The following is a 13,635-nucleotide window of genomic DNA, read 5'->3' on the forward strand; positions in this document are numbered from 1 at the left end:
GATCCTAATGATCGACCAAACGGGTCGGGTTCGAAAGTCTAAGCGGTTGTTTAGACCACTTACCTTACGACCCTATACAAGCACTAAACCTAAAGTGACGAGCTAAACATGTTAAAACATGTTTAACGAGGTTAGAAAACAGGTTTGGTATCAAAACAAAGGGTTTTGATACCTAAGAGTGGTTTGGTTACAAAATATGCGCTAAAGCGTATTTTGACCGAAACTACGACTCGTCACTACACCTAATCAACGTGGTAATCAGTAGGTATAGTCACAAGTGACTATGACCATCGTGATTACGCTCACGTTGCGAAGTTCAAACGAACTTCGTGTTGACCATAAACTGGTCAATGCAGAAAGTCAAACAAAGTTTGACTTTCACGCTAAAAACGCGTAAAAGAACGAAGGAATACTTACAACGGGTCCAAGAATGGAAATCTAGATCCAACTTGCTCAGGTATGAGGTGCTAAGCCCCAACTTAGAGCAAATAGATCAGATTGTGTGAGTTGCAACAATGAAGAGCATGGGTATATATAGGATTTCTAGAACCGTTAAGATCGTTCCTCGTAAACCGAGCATCAATCTCAACCATACACTTGCACCCATGGTTTTGCAAAACCATGGGCACCTAAAAATGACCCATAGAATGTTAGAATACCATGTGCAAGTGAACAAAACAGCTGGGAACAAGCTGGAAATTGAGTTTTACTGATCTGACATGCTTACACAGGCCGCGTAAGGTAAGCCTTTGGGCTTACGCGCCCCGCCTGAACTCCACAGTTCAGCAACAAGTTTCAGAAATTACAGTTTCAGTCTGTGCATGCTTTTAAGGCCATTTTCGATGCGTTTAAGGCCCGTTAAGCCATTTTCAAGGTTCTATAATGATGCCTAAACATAGGAGACATGAAACATGCTTAAAAATATCTCGGATGTCGGTTCGTTTGGTCGTACGGTCGCGTTGTTCGATTAATGACGACGAAACACGAACGGTTGCGAAAAACGATCCAAATTACGCGACGAATGAGATTTTATCAAGCTAATCACTAAAATAAAATATTTTAATGATTACATAAATTGTTGGATGTCCGGATGTATTCAGAATGTAAGTTATGCGCGAAAATGCAAACTTATGCACTTTTGACGCTTTTAGTCCCTATTGATCAAATAAGTTTATTTTTGCGCACTAAACACCTCAAAGCCTATTTCTAAGCTATGTAAAGGATATTTAGGGCATGTTTAACTTATGATCAAGTTCCGGAATGTTCGATACTATGTGAATCAGCTGACTTTCGCAGGTTGACGCAAATAGTCCCTGAGTGTGAATAGACTTGTTGTTGACACACCAAAGCTTTCAAAACCTTTTTCTAAGTTATATAAAAGTTATTTAAGGTATGTTAAGCCTATGTCACTGTTCTAGAGTGTTTTCCGCATTAAACTGGTTACATTTACGTATCAGTTCGCGTTTAACTTTCCAGAAAGCGATTTAAGGCTTAAAAATGAACTAGAATTAAAATGTGAAAGTGTAAAACACAAATAGACAAATTTTTGAGACCAAAACACATTGTTTCTTTGATGAAAGATAGTTTCCTACATCGTGTGTGTTTACGGAGCACAAGTGTCATAGTCTCCCCTACTTCAGGAAATTTCCTCCTGAAATTTATTCAAAGGAGTCCGTCGAGTGGAATTGAAACGACTAATGGATAAGCAGATTGCTAGATCCCAAAGATGCAGAGCATCATTTGGAAGGGAATTCAAGATGTGATTTGGGATATTCAAAGTATCTCAAGGTATCCAATCCTTTTGAAACTTGTGATAGTCGACTAGTGTTCAAAAATCATTTAAGTATGGCACTATGTTATACTAATCTCCTAGTGTAATTCCTAGCAAACAAAGGGGGTGTACATTCAAGCCCTTCACGTACACGGTTTCTAACGTCCCACGAGGTACATCCAATGCACCATGAGCATCTCATGCATAGGAGACGGGTCAACATACCTATGGCATCAAGATCGTCACCTTTAACACCATATCATACTCCCGGTCAGCTCGATTTGAGTTAATGAATGTACTTGCTATTATCTATCAGAAACGAACACTCAAATAACAAACAAACACATAATCACATAATGGTCCAAGATAACATAAAATCACCAAATGACCTCAACAACGTTCTGAAGAATAACACAATAAGAACACTTATATATAGGAAGTACCATCGGCGTATCCATCGTGTTCTTATCGCATCATACCCCTCTCGTTACCTTAATCATTCTAGATTTTATGCCACCATACTTAACAAGGCATACTATGATTCTGATGCGTCGAAACTCATAATTAAGTGTGCACCCATAATTACTCGTTTCGTCACATGGTCCACATAGCTCGTCTTGTTAAGCAAGGGTAAACAAGTAACAAGGTCGAACTATCGTCTAAATCAAATAAACATTGTCACAACATAACATCCGTCAAATTGAATTGTATTTCATACTAGCAATGATAACACTACTTATTTTGCCTACGACAAATTTAGTAGTATGTATTTTATTCTAGTACAAATATATATGTTTCATATTAACCAAACAGGTAGAATGCAACATATACTAATCATACATTATCATCATAATGTAAGCATATCAAGAAAATGTTCTCAATTCATGTGCTAGGTATGCTAAGTTAACAAACTAAGTACGTTAAATCAACATACAAAGCAAATTGAATTTATAATCATGTGCTATACATATTAGATAAACAAATCATGTATATAATGCTATGATCATAAAACATTATTAACTTGTATTGAACGTGTTACCAAATTTGTACAAATGCACTAGAGTGCAATCACATTATACTAAATTATAAGATCTAGTTCCTAAAGAACGGAATCTTCAAAAATCAGCATAAATTTGAAATCACACATAGTGCAATCACAATAGAATTTGAAATTGAAAATTGAATAACAAAGATAAAGATAAACTTCTTGAAATTTATATTGTCATTACAAACATAATTAAAATATGTACATTGATCTTGAAAATAAACAGGAATTTAAAGGTTCAAATGATCATAAGCGCTTGATCATTAGCTTGAGCCTCATTGATGTTGAATGCTCGTCCTTAGCATTGGCAAGCTTGGGGCAGTTTCGCTTGAAATGATTTAAGTCACCACAATTGAAACATGCTCTTGGGCGAGTCTGAGTAGGGGCTGCTCGATTCTGGATACGACAGGTCACCGCTAGATGTCCAAATAAACCACAAATTGTACACTGGCGACAAGGGTAATTTGATGCATGATGATAATTGCAATGATTGCACCGAGGCTGCTTTCCATGATAAAATCCCTTGAAGGGTACTGAGTTCAGTGGGGCAGGTGCAGGAATTGCAAAATTCTTTGAAGCCTTGCGCTTCCTAGAACTTTTAGAAGATTCGGCCTTTGATTTTCTTGAATTCTCGTTAACTGATTCGGTGTCTTTTCTCTTGTCTTCTGTCGAAATAACTTACCTTTTCTAACCTGCGAGTCAGTCAAGATAGCAGCTAATTCCTTAGCCTCCCTGAACGTTGCAGGTTGGTTACCAGTGACAATGTCTTGGACAGGGTCAGGTAAACCAATGATGTATTTTTCAATGGCCCGATCCAAAGGTGTGACCATAGTGGGGCAAAGTAGGCTTAACTATTCAAATCGGTCAGTGTAGGCACGATTTTCCCCACTATCCTGTTTTAAATAGTAGAACTCATTTTCCAGTGCCCTTATTTCACTTCGTGGGCAAAATTCCTTCTTCATAAGATCCTTAAATTCTTCCCACGTCAGTTCCATTGCTACCTTGGCACCTTGGTCCCTCATAATACCATTCCACCAAGTGAGTGCTCTCCTTTGAAAGACACTCGAAGCGAAATCTACCTTTCGCTCATTAGGACACTGAACATGGCGGAATGTGCTTTCTATACTTTCGAACCATTGTAAAAGTGCGGTTGCTCCTTTAGACCCAGAAAATTTTAGCGGTTTGGCTGAATTAAAGGTCTTGAAATTACACTGGGCATTGTTGTTATATATCTGATGAATCTGGGTTACCACGCCGGGGAAGCACTGCATCCATTTGCTGAGCGACAAGGGCTGCGACTTCTTCATTGGTTTGAGGTTGTGCATCTCATCGAGGAGGCATTTTGAAAATTCAGCTATAGAGAAAACCAATTAAGTTAGATTCATTCAATTTGTTATGAGTTTGTAACATTATCAAGAGTTGTCTGAAAATGAATTTTTGTAATATTTTTGGATGAGAGAATACAAACCGGGTTAATGGTTTATATCATAAATTCTTTTATCTGTTTAAAATTTTATTACTTTTAAGACAAAATGTTTTTAAATTAAAATTTTAAAATAAAGAAACTTTGTGTTGAAATTTTGAAAATTCTCATCCAGATGGTAAAAATTTGAAATTTTAAAAGACAAAGGTAGTATCTTGAAAATAAAATAGGATCTCGTAGAGTCGTGAAATGAAATGAGATTCATTTCAACTATATTGAATCAAACATATCACCAAAGGTAATATGATGAAATGGTATTGGGAAAGGAAGGATGCTTCGATTGTCATGAAGAGCAAACACATTACCGAGGGTAACATGAATGAGTAGGGTTACAAAGGTCGTTTAGAAATCGATCGGTAGGGTCAAGATGGATAGGTCTTTATACTGATTCATGAAGACATGCTTTAGCCTATAAGTGGACACTCACCCTAAGAGTTCCTAGGTAAGATTGACTGGTCCGAAAATGCGAATTTGTACGAACACTCTAGACTTAGACAGAAAACTCGGGGTACAGGCATCCACGCTTCCAGATTGCATGTGTTCACATTATTAAAACCCTAGATTTCGATGAAAAACGTTTGAAGAAAACATTTAAGAAATCTTTTGATACAAATCGTTTGAGATAAAACATGTTTGCGAAATATTTTAATGAAAACGTTTTGAGAAAAAAACTTTTTGAGGAATACCTTAAGGCATAAAACCTAGGGGTTTCAGGATAAATCATCTAAGGTTAGATGATTCGTAATTCATAGAGCAGTTGTGGCACGAATAAGGATGAGGATTAGGAGTGAGTTCCTAAGTCTACTCACGTTTGGGTCCTAGGAAGGTTATAGACTAGGTTCAAGGCATGCTAATGACCTAATTCCCTATAACCAGTGCCCTGATACCAATCTGTAACACCCCAATCGCGTAATATAACAACACGCGGCGGAAATATCGGGGAGTCACGTTACAAATTGCTCACAACTACTGGTACTAAATTGTTTCAATTTCATTAACATCGTTTTACAATTAAAGAATACATGTAATTGTTCTTTTTAGAAGTCTAAGGCCCGTATGCAGTCCTATTAGTTGCATGCTTGAACAGTCGAAAACCTGAAACATATGTGAAAACAGTCAGCATAAAAATGCCGGCAAATACATAGGTTTTATTAGCCAAGTAAATGACAAAACATTTGGTATTAATCTTAATTGTGAAAATTCGTGACAAAATAGGTTTGTATATGGCAATATGATATTTACTAAGTCATTTTATGCCTTATATTGAAATCTCGATTAAACCATTGTAAAACTTGTTAATGTGTTATTAGGAATCCAATCAAGGATTAATAATAACTGTTTTGAAATAAATTAAAACTTATATAAGTATTATATAAATCAAATCAATGAGTTATGCTAATACTTCATATATCTTTCTAGGAATCTAACATACAAAAATATGGGAGATTCTACAAAGATTATGATAATCAGACATTGAAACAATTGTACACAAAATCCTAAAGTGATCCAGATAACGCTGCAAGAATCATAAAATAAGAACACTTATATATAGGAAGTACCAGCGGCGTATCCACCATGTTCTTATTTTATTATACCCGTTTCGTTATTTAAATCACAACTACCACATAACACATAAACTAACCAACTTGTACCAACTTGCAAACACGCATTAAAGCACACAATGAATCCAATAAAGGATTCCAATATCAGTACTTTAAACATCCTACAAGAATCAACCTATGAAGATAGGTAGATGCTATAACGATTCGGGTTCTATCACATTGTCTAATCTAACATGCATTAAAGAACATAATAAATCCAAACATGGACTCCATTATTAGTACTCTAAACATCCCATATAAGTCTAACTATGAAGATAGATAGATACTGCAGGGATTTTGGGTTCTTGACATATTGAATTATTGAATCAAAACAATCCTAAATCCTAATGGTGATTCGGGATAACGCCACGATAGGTAATACAATAAGCACACTTATATATAGGAACTACCAGCGGCGTATCCACCATGTGCTTATTGTATCATCTACTTTCCTTATCTAAATCACCAACAAACTACACAAAAACCAACCATTGAGTTGTAAAGTACTTCTTAAAAATCTCACTATGAAGATAGGAAGATCTAAGACTGTACTTCAAATATCCTATATGAATCTAACTATGAAGATAGGTAGATCACTTAAGGATAAAACATTACATTTGCATAATCGGAATAATACACATAAAAGCACTTAGTGAACACACATATGCCACACATTTTGAAAACAAATCGATTACACATATGAATCACCCCAAAACATTTGAAAACAGTAAAAGAGGGGGGCTATGTACTCGCCTGGGGTTGCGTATAGTCCCGGTTCAAAGGTAATAACAAAGCTCAAAAGACCAAGAGTTCAAGTGTTGAAGCGATTCCTAGGGTAACAGATACTATATTAGGGAATCGATACCTAAATCGGAAGATCGGGTAGAATGAGGTCTTGTAAACCAAATGAGTGTTAGAACTCATGTGATATGGTTTAACAAAGCCTATATTCTAGAACGAAACCTATCCTAAGTTCTTACAACCCATTATGACCCACTAAGGTAGCTTATGCCACTTTCACGCGTCGTTCGTGTCACACCCTGGCTTTGCGGAAGCGTGGTTAATTTGGTGTGACTTCTTAATACCATAGCTTAATCATAACAAGCTATATGAAAATAAAACCATGCAAGATCATCCATTGATTTAAGTTTTAAAATATAAGTAACACCACATTGTCTTATGGCGTTGACTCATGCAACGGACACTACAACCTGATAACATAAAACATTGTTTGAAAGTCACAACACCAACATGAAATAAACGCAGTTTAAGGACTATGACTCGTCCAGGTAAAAGTCACATCCCCTAAACTTGGATGACCTCGAAACTCTTATGCAGCGGAAAACATAGCATACCGTGCCAGAATCCTTAGCTCCCTGAAATACATGTAAGTTGGAAAAATCAACAAAAATTGTTGAGCGAGTTCATGTGTAGTGAGTAAGTAAAACCTTTGTAAAATGTCTGTATGTATGAAAATTCCTGGTATGTAGCAACAAGGAAAAAGAGATCAATTAATGTGTAGCTAATACATTAATAAGTGAAATGGCCTAGGAAGCACTCAAACCTGTAACGCGAATTTCATACTGGTCCTTCCGGCGGAACGACATAGTCACCACATGCAGCCACACGCTGGCTCATGCGTAGGGCTCGCAACACCCGATAGATCTATCACTCACGCCTCTCGGTCCTTATACAAGGATTAATGGCCTTACGATAATAGCCTACCCATTCACATGATCTAGGTAATAACCCTCCTTACGCTATCCATACCATGTAAAAAGTACTTGTAATCATAGTAACATGTATTTCACCCCCGCAGCTTAGAAAACTGAAAACAGTTAAGAGAAAAGGGGGACATGAACTCACAGTGGTGCGTTTCTACCAAGTATACCTCCAATCAAGCAGCTGTGCGACGACCTACATGTACTAACTCTATTAGACGGACGGCCGTGCTTTAGCTTTATGGTTTAATTCTTCGGGAAATAGTTAGACAACTATGTCGTGTTTACTTTCTGTATATACTTGGTAGTTATTTTCCTTCCCAAGGATGGGGGATTTAATACATGTGCGTTCGTATATCTTTGAAATATATTATTAAGTCTCACTTAATATATATTTATTCCTAACTCCAAAATATAATTATTTTTCTCAAAAGTATTATATTTTTATTTCACATAATCTTCCCAAAATAATACTTTAACAAAAATACGCGTTCATAAATGTTTCCGTAAAATGCGTAAGTTACGTTTTAACGATCGAGTGGTAATAATAATTACCGGTGTAACTTATATATTTATCGTGAAAGCGTTCGTATTATTTTGGATTCGTTAACGTTCGATAATATTATTTTTACCCTAAAAATAATATTTATTCACTTCACAAAATAGTTGATAAGTGACGTTGTGAAAAATATATTTACCAAATATATATTTATCACGTTTAATTTTGTGAAAATCCCACCTCCGATATTTGTAAATAAAGTCGTGGCGAAACTTATATTTTGAAAACATGTCGAAAAGTATTTCTAACACTTGTAGTGAAAATAATTCTAAGTGTTAGGTTTTTGGAAAAATTTCGCCAGAGTTTCCTCTGTAACTGGAGGTGGCCACGCTTTCAAGCTTATCATTTTCTTTTACAAATCTATTCAACAATTTTCTTATTCAATCAAAACAACGTCCAACACAACCAACTAGTTAATAAATATGTAAATCGCAAAAATCTCATGAACTTGTAGTTTTTCCAAAACTATGATGTAAATCCCATTACTTTTAGCGGATCTTTATATAAATTAGTCCGGTTTCGTAAAAACCTTGCTTTTAAAGAAATTCCGTCTTTACAACTTCTCGTCATCTTTTACAAAAATTGTTATTTTGTCGAAACTTTGTGCTACACAAGTGTTTACACACTTGTGGTTTCTAAAAATCATACTTGTTAGTGTAAGATCCGTTTTTAGAAAACATGATTTCTTTGATACTTGGTTCCTTGAAAATACCGCTTGTAGATCCGTAGATCTGCTAGTTCTAAACACTATTTCACAAGTAAAAACGCTTTTACACAAGTTCATGATTCGTGTGTGGTAGAGTCTCACCCTTTAACCCTTGTTACATTCAAAACAACCTTATGTCATGATCCATGATCATGACCAAACCGGGTTAAATGATGATCCGAGCTACCACAACATAGATCGGGTCCAAATAACCACACAAATCAATTACTACAACATTTACACAACATATGAGCTTTTATCCATTATTATTAGTGTTTTTAGTAGACTTTAATGCATCAACTTGTAGGATTACTAGTTTTAACCATTACAAATCGTTTTAACCACTTTAAGATAGTTCAAGAAGGTGATTTAAGCAACATACCACTAGCTCGAGGCTAGGGAAGAATCTAGACGCGAAAAGGGTGGATAAAAGCAAGAGAGTGAGGTCCTTCGCCTTCCGTTTGCACCAAGCCTCCTTATACGGGATCCTTGACCCTTGAATGGACTTGGAATGTGAAGAAGAAAATTGAATGATGGAGGGTTGAAAGAGGGGTGCTTGGCCGTGAGCTTTTAAGAGAGAGAGAGAGGTGTATTTGAGTTGAGTTGTGGATGTAATGATCATGTTGTGGAATCTTTAGTTACTTATAGGCAAAGATGAGATTAAGATCCAATGGTTTCTATGTCACTTAGATATGGGACACAAGATAATATAATAATAAAAAATCGTACAAGTTATGGTCACATAGTGACCGAAATCAGCCAGGGGGGGGGGTCTAGTTCATTTTCAACTATTAGTTAGTGTAAAGTTAGGTTAATATAGGTTAGTTAAGTATTAACCCGGTTAGTTGTGCGTTGTGCTTTATGGCGGGTGTTAGGGTATTCAGGGACCCTAACTGGCTCAGAAAAAGACAAATAATGTTAATGACAATATTTTCATGTTCCGGGTATAGTCCGGTTGTTCGGTTGGATAGTAATCCGTTAAAGCGCTTAACAAAGCTTTAGAGTGTCGTTAATACCATTTTTAGTGACACAACTTATTCCCGACACTTTGCAAAGTGTCTAGTAATATTTTTCTCATGTTTTGGCACTTTATTAGCTAACCAAATGCTGAATTTTTGGTTAATGTGCTGAATTTTGTGCTTAGTGTACGTTTTAGGCACATCCAGTCACTGTAACTTATCCCTAGAGACGCAGTTCTACAACCCTTGTATCCCTACACTCACCACTAGTGTAGTAATCATTTCTGGCTCATACAGGCCTTAGAGGCAATATCTGCCTGATGCTGGCTTATCAGCATGTTCAATAGGTTATCCGTTCATAGTGCTACTGTGCTTTTGTGCATCATGTTTGTCACTAAGGTTCAGCGTGTAAATAATGTAGTGACGGTAATTAAAGTATGATGCAGGTATGTACAAGTATCAGAAATCAAGTAGCAGTTTATCAGCAATTTCAAGCAAGCACAGTAATTAAGCAGTAATCAATTATTAATTAAACCGTATGGATACCTGATTTGGTGAGGGTTGTCACAGTTCGCGCGAAAACGCGTTTGAGACGCCTAACTAGTCCTATGACAAGTATTATATGCCTTAACATATCTAATTATATTATATAATTAGTTTAGATGTCAAAATATTGGTTACATATGTTTAAAATGAAATTATGCTCAAAAGGGCATTTTGGTCATTTTCCTAAGGCATATAAACTATCTATCATACGACTAACTAAACGAGGTGACCATAAGGTATAACCTCAGAAGGTTATTCCCTATACAACTATGATCACATTATATGTTTGGTCGGATCCTAATGATCGACCAAAGGGGTCGGGTTCGAAAGTCTAAGCGGTTGTTTAGACCGCTTACCTTACGACCCTATATAAGCACTAAACCTAAAGTGACGAGCTAAACATGTTAAAACATGTTTAACGAGGTTAGAAAACAGTTTTGGTATCAAAACAAAGGGTTTTGATACCCAAGAGTAGTTTGGTTACAAAATACGTGCTAAAGCGTATTTTGACCGAAACTATGACTCGTCACTACACCTATCAACGTGGTAATCAGTAGGTATCGTCACAAGGGACTATGACCATCGTGATTACGCTCACGTTGCGAAGTTCAAACGGACTTCGTGTTGACAATAAACTGGTCAATGCAGAAAGTCAAACAAAGTTTGACTTTCACGCCAAAAGCGCGTAAAAGAATGAAGGAATACTTACAACGGGTCCAAGAATGGAAATCTAGATCCAACTTGCTGAGGTATAAGGTGCTAGGCCCCAACTTAGAGCAAATAGATCATATTGTGTGAGTTGCAACAATGAAGAGCATGGGTATATATAGGATTTTTAGAACCGTTAAGATCGTTCCTCGTAAACCGAGCTTCATTTTCAACCATACACTTGCGCCCATAGAATGTTAAAATACCATCTGCAAGTGAACAAAACAGCTGGAACAGCTGGGAACAAGCTGGAAATTGAGTTTTGCTGATCTGAGATGCTTACACGGGCCGCGTAAGGCAAGCCTTTGGGCTTACGCACCCCGCCTGAACTCCACAGTTTAGTAACAAGTTTCAGAAATTACAATTTCAGTCCCTGCATGCTTTTAAGGCCTTTTTCGATGCGTTTGAGGCCCGTTAAGCCATTTTCAAGGCTCTATAATGATGCCTAAACATAGGGGACATGAAAAATGCTCAAAAATATCTCGGATGTCGGTTTGTTTGGTCGTACGGTCTCGTTGTTCGGTTAATTACGATGAAATACGAACGATTGCGAAAAACGATCCAAAATACGCGACGAACGAGATTTTATCAAGCCAATCACTAAAATAAAATATTTTAATGATTACATAAATTGTTGGATGTCCGGATGTATTTAGAACGTAAGTTATGCGCGAAAATGCAAACTTATGCACTTTTTGACACTTTTAGTCCCTATTGATCAAATAAGTTTATTTTTGCGCACTAAACACCTCAAAGCCTATTTCTAAGCCATGTAAAGAATATTTAGGGCATGTTTAACTTATGATCAAGTTCCGAAATGTTCGATACTATGTGAATCAGCAGACTTTCACAGTTTGATGCAAATAGTCCCTGAGTGTGAATAAACTTGTTTTTGACACACCAAAGCTTTCAAAACCTATTTCTAAGTTATATAAAAGTTATCTAAGGTATGTTAAGCCTATGTCACTGTTCCATAGTGTTTGCCGCATTAAACTGGATACATTTACGTATCAGTTCGCATTTAACTTTCCAGAAAGCGATTTAAGGCTTGAAAATGAACTAGAATTAAAATGTGAAAGTGTAAAACACAAATAGACAAATTTTTGAGACCAGAACACATTGTTTCTTTGATAAAAGATAGTGTCCTACATCATGTGTGTTTACGGTGCACAAGTGTCACACACTACACAATACTTTAACGCTAACCGTTACCGCATGTTATACGTGACTTAATGAATGCTTGTTTATTATGTTTACACATGGAATGCTGTCTACCTACCTTAGCAATGATAGTACTATAGTTTGGACTCAACACCTGTTCACTCAAGGGTTGTTAAGGACAATTTGTTACATGGCTCACAGTGGTGAGTGTGTATTACGAACTGCCATGGGCAATCAACCCGCAGTCATTGGTATTGATAGGTTCATGTCGATAACTTACGTGCTTCATTTCACATTGTATACGTGCTGGTTATGCGTAACGATTTCGAACTCTATATGCTATTATCAAACTTGTATGCTTACCTTTACACTATGTGTATTGACTTTTAGTATATGACAGGCGCTTAGGATGTTTATATGCTTGGCTTGCTGTGAAATCGAGGCTAGGAAAGGTCTAGAAACAAATAAACAATTGTCTGTGTTTGAAATCTGAGTTGTCGGAACAGAACAATTTGACTAGATCTTGTCTGTAATAATTATGTTATCTTTTATGACATGGTATGGGACATGTTGCTTTAAATAATTGGTAATTATAGTTGTTATGGAAACTTCTGGACAATCTATTTCGCTCAGTGCCACGCCCCGATGTTTATGCTATCGGTTGGGGTATGACAGATTGGTATAAGAGCCATTACTATAGGGAATTAGGCAAGACTCGACCTAGTCCGGGTCGATGTGTTAGAAACGACCTAGTCTATAGTTAGTAACCAACAGACCGACTTGTGCATATCCTGGGATTATGTACGAGCTTACCTGCTACTTCTCGCTATTCTAGCCTACGCTACACTATTGCTACACTTTAATTTTTGAAAATGAACGAGCGATTAGGTCGAGATTAGGTGCGAAAACCGCAAACTCTCGACTAAATTACTTGTTCAACCCGTATTTTTTCACAAACCGGAGGCATTGTGCCAAATCAGGAGTGAAATCCATACTTTGGCTCATAAATCCTCTTTATTTTTATCAAAACCGGAACGAAGTTGCTAAGTCAGGGATGAAACCCGAACCTTGGCGACTTGTTCCAATCTCATTATGGGTTTTACAAAACTCTCACCAAAGTCTCGACGGACTCCAACGACTCGAAGTCACGATATGACTAAAAGGATGCGTGCCGATCGCCCAAATTCGAGGCGAGAGCATAGTCCCGAAGGCCAAAGTGTGTACCAAGAGTCCTTGTAAATAATCGAACCACTTTGGTTAGTCGATGTCTAAACAGCCGCAGACAATCTATTCTTGATTTATATGTGTTTCGATTCTGAGCCCGCAAACTGCTGACTCTGATACTCGTCGATTTTATGTGTTTATGTGTGTATTT

This window comes from Helianthus annuus, chromosome 8 (assembly GCF_002127325.2).
Source record: "Helianthus annuus cultivar XRQ/B chromosome 8, HanXRQr2.0-SUNRISE, whole genome shotgun sequence".
NCBI classification, from domain to species: domain Eukaryota; kingdom Viridiplantae; phylum Streptophyta; class Magnoliopsida; order Asterales; family Asteraceae; genus Helianthus; species Helianthus annuus.